General features: G+C 38.0%; 1 long non-coding RNA gene across 1 annotated transcript; it reads left to right on the top strand.

The window, feature by feature from the left end:
* Positions 1-2,228: 2,228 nt before the first annotated feature.
* LOC123582292 lies at positions 2,229-4,325 on the top strand. The gene is made up of 2 exons (XR_006704299.1): positions 2,229-2,335; positions 3,794-4,325. It is a non-coding gene; the product is annotated as an uncharacterized LOC123582292 (long non-coding RNA).
* The last annotated feature ends 314 nt before the right edge of the window (positions 4,326-4,639 follow it).

A 4,639-nucleotide genomic window follows, 5' to 3' on the forward strand; every position in this document is an offset into this window, starting at 1 on the left:
TTTGGAAGTGACATGCCATCACTTTAACTTTCCCTTAAAATGTAGATAGAGAGAAACATAAAGGCTGTTTTAATTTCAGTTGTAATGGCTTAATTGTGTGTCTTTTACTCCAAGCTGCCTCAAAGTCATTTTAGAATTTTTATATTTATATAGAAAAAGGTCAAGTAAGTTCACGAAGGAAGTAAGTACTATAAGCCCCTTCATCCCATCACAAATCTTACTTACTGGGTCTTTCTCTCAGAATAGGCAACACTTTTGCGTATCCCAAAAGGATGATGACTGAAGGAGGAAAAATTTTGTAATAGTAACTGCTTTTGTTGCACAGCTCAATTCAAAGCAGGAGTTTCTTTTGAGATGATAAAATTGCTGGTGATGGAATAGCGGGGGTGTGGGGGGGAAATTAAACAAAAAAATCCTTTAATTAAATACTTAAGACATCTTTCACAAGGAAGAAAAAGGAGATTGATTTACTAGAATAAAATAATTCCTTGACTCATAAAAATTCTTTATTTGGAAGCATTCAGCAGCTCCCTCATTGTGTCCTAAACATGTCATTACTCTCTCTCTTCTTTCTGTGTAATTACCTAGTCCCTTCTCTTACTTCTGAAGTCAGCTTATTCTCATTTCACTTCTATGGCCTTCTGTCCTAAGAATGAAACAGGTAAGAATAAGAAAATGAAAACCAAGGACCTCATCTCTGTATATGCACACAAATAATTTAATCTTATTTTCTTGGAATTTTGATTATAGCATCATAGGTTTTGAATCATGTTGGGGATCTTCCTGTTCTTTAGGGCTTACGAGAAAGGTCATTGGTTTCAGACTTAGAAGACCTACATTTGAATATTGCCTTACAGTTTAGTAGTTGCATGAACTCCAGCCAACTCACTTAAACTCCCTGAATTCCTCATCTCTAAAATGGGGATAATAATGTTTGTCTCACCAACTTCACAGAGTTCTTACATCAAAGTGTGTAAAAGCAGCTTATAACCACGAAGCCCAGTATGAACCTGTTATTATCACAACCATCGTTTGACATATGAGAACATGGAGACTAGTCAGAAAAGTTAAATATTTTCCCTAAGGATGTAATGCCTGTGAGTAAAGGAGCAGGAACTAGAAGCTGAGTGCCCAAATTTTTAGTTTGGATTCTTTTGCACTGATTCTTTCTGAGGCACTTTGTTTCAACTTGTAAGAGCTGTGTTTTTCTCTCTCCTTCTGTATGATTTGGTTTCATTGACCAGTGCATAAGGTAAAAATTGAAATCATGTCTTTCTATTTTACAATTTTAGACTTTGGACTGAGGGTACATGTTAACTCCCTTGATTTAGAGGAGAGACTCAGAAAGTTCACACATGCATTCTGCTTTTGCAGACTGGTTACAGGAGCTTGATTTCTCCTCTAAGGAGTAGTACATGTTTTTATGGGTGGGGAATTCACCTCTCCCGTGGCTTCTCTGCTACAACAGGTAGCAGCAGAAGATGTATAGAAGCTCGTCACATGGTGTTTGATTGCATAGGTCCAAAATACCCCACACAGTTTCTAATCTTAGATGGGCTCCTCCAATAGATCTCCTTGGGGTTAAGACATTGGACTTAAATAACAAAGTGTTCTTTTTTTTTTTTTTTTTTTTTCCCCTAGATGAACAACATAATATCTTCTCTACATGATGTTCTGGTCTCTACGCCTCTCACCTCTTGTGTTCTAGTTAAGTGGGAGTAGATATTAAATGGGAACAAAAGAGACCTGTGTCACGGAGCCCTGTAACCAGAGGGAGGAAGTTTGTTTTATGTAGCATGAAGAAGATAAAAAGTGAAAAATGTGTTACACAGACACAAAGTGGGTAGGAGTCTGTCTGAAGGTGATTTTGGCAGTACAGTTTTCAATTATGTACTTCTTGTTACTATCTTAGATTTCTTTTCCTTTTTCTTTTTCAGTGCAAAAATATGTTTTTATTAAAGCATGAGGACAGGATCCGTGGGCAGAAAGAGCTGCCACCATTTTAGATTTCTATCAAACTGTTTATTTTTTATTATTTATTTATTTATTTATTTTTTTTTTTTCAACGTTTATTTTTTTGGGGACAGAGAGAGACAGAGCATGAACGGGGGAGGGGCAGAGAGAGAGGGAGACACAGAATCAGAAGCAGGCTCCAGGCTCTGAGCCATCAGCCCAGAGCCCGACGCGGGGCTCGAACTCCCGGACCGCGAGATCGTGACCTGGCTGAAGTCGGACGCTTAACCGACTGCGCCACCCAGGTGCCCCCAAACTGTTTACTTTTTAAAGCAAACAGCTGGAGGATTTCAAATGGAAATAAAGGACTGCATTGAAAAAAGTATACTTTCAAACCCAAACATGTATATAGTGATTTAATACATTGGATAAAATAAAGGTTCAAGTACAATTCATTGAACCTGACGAAACCAAGTGATTTTTTCACGCCGTCAGAAACAAACCCAGAAAAACACATATTTGGGGGATACCACTCCTTCCCCAAACATCTACCTACAAGAGCTCTGTATCAAGAGACAGGCCAAGAGGGAATAATATTTATAGACATTTTGTAAACACCTACAGTAGAAAAATCTTTTGTCAAATTAATGAGGGAAGTTGATCGGTACATAAGAGTCACAAGGAATGAGAGGCAAATGACTTTTGTTGGTTATGGCTGCTGAAAGCACACGTGTGTGTGTGTGTGTGTGTGTGTGTGTGTGTAACAAATAACTTGCAGCAAAATCACAAATTCTCTCATTCCTTTACTACAGCATACATGTGGGGTGATGGGGGCAGAGGGCAGTGCCTTTATTTCACTGTATTGTGGTATAAAATTCTTGGATCTCAGAGCTAGAACAACCTGGTTTTATATCTCAGTACTGCTTCTTATGAGCTCACTATGTGGCCTATAAAGAAAAGATAAAGTTTGGGATTATCTTCAACTGAAATACAGAACACTCAACCAAATGTAGCTTAAGCAATAAAGACATTAAATTATATCACTTAAAAAGAAGTCTAAAGATAAGCTACTGCAGAACTGATGTAGCAGTTTAACAACATCATCAAGGGTCCAAGCTCTCTTTTTTTAATTAATTAATTAATTTATTTATTTATTATCTATCTACTTACTTACTTACTTTTTCTTTATCATCTTGAATATATTGTTTTTTCATTATTAGGCTAGTCAGATCATGACCCCGAGATGGCCACTTAGCTCAAAAAAAATACCTCACATAATCATGTCCAGAGCAGAAAGGCAAGGAGTTGGGGGCAATGGGACTCTCTCCTTATAAGGCTCTTTTATATGAAAGAAACTCTTTCCCAAAAGGTCCCTGGCTCACTTTCTCTTGTCTCATTGGCCGTATTTGGCCCCATCAACTCGTGATTTTGTGTGGGAATCGGGTTGGGATCCGTTTTCTCTGCTGAGATCTGTTAGCAACTAACTGTCTGCTACAGGTAACATCTGTCTTACAGGATAAGCATCAGAGACAATATGTGTAAAACTTAGCACTTCGCCTAGCCCATCTCAGGCAACCATTAAATGATCATTATTATAACTGTTTTTAAATTATTAGCACTTTTTCTACAATATTTTATTTTCCTGTGAACATTTGAGTAGATGTAGTTGTAGTCGGTATACAGAATTTTGGAGACTGCTTTTATTTCATCAAATTTATAGGGGTGGCCAATGAACAAATTCTTCCCAGTGGAATGAGGGCATGTGTGATGTACTCCACTTGTGGGCCTGGTCCAAAAAACCTCTGATATATCTTTTTCTCTCTTTTCCTGGACGTCTAAGCCCTAGCAGACCTCGTGGTAAAGACGGTAGATCCTGCAACAGCCCTGGATCCTGAATGAATGCATAGAACGGAACCACCACTCCAATCCCACACTACTGCTTAGAAGTGACACGAGTAAGAAATAAATTCTAATATATCAAGCCAGCATAGACTTTGGAATTGTTATAGCTGCTGTTACCACAACTAATACAGAAATTGGTACCTCAAGATGGTAACTACTACAGTGAATAAGGCACTAGTCTACTTTTATTTATATTTATTCTCTGGAGCCTTGTCTTTTGGAATACAAGAATGACAGCAACAACAAAAAAGAATTTATCTTAATGAAGAGCATCAAAATAGTTGGGATAAAAAATTAATATGCATACAGGAAGAAAATAAACCCCCAAATCCAAATTGCTTGGAATAATTCATAATTAATGTTAATGTAAATCAACTGATAAAAAGTATTTGCCACAGTAACTTCTAATGCATGTATTTAATCATTTTAGTTTGATGCTATCAATAAGTAATAATAAATTTAAATCCTGCTAGAGTGTTTCTTTTTTTTTTTAATTTTTTTTTTAACGTTTATTTATTTTTGAGACAGAGAGAGACAGAGCATGAACGCGGGAGGGGCAGAGAGAGAGAGGGAGACACAGAATCTGAAACAGGCTCCAGGCTCTGAGCGGTCAGCACAGAGCCCGACACGGGGCTCGAACTCACAGACCGTGAGATCATGACCTGAGCCGACGTCGGACGCTTAACCGACCAAGCCACCCAGGAGCCCCTAGAGTGTTTCTTATTTAAAACGTTGTATTGCCTCATGTCTGAGGCATGTCATAGCCATGTGGGCAAGCAACAAA

The sequence above is a fragment of the Leopardus geoffroyi genome, chromosome B3, assembly GCF_018350155.1.
Source record: "Leopardus geoffroyi isolate Oge1 chromosome B3, O.geoffroyi_Oge1_pat1.0, whole genome shotgun sequence".
Taxonomy (NCBI): domain Eukaryota; kingdom Metazoa; phylum Chordata; class Mammalia; order Carnivora; family Felidae; genus Leopardus; species Leopardus geoffroyi.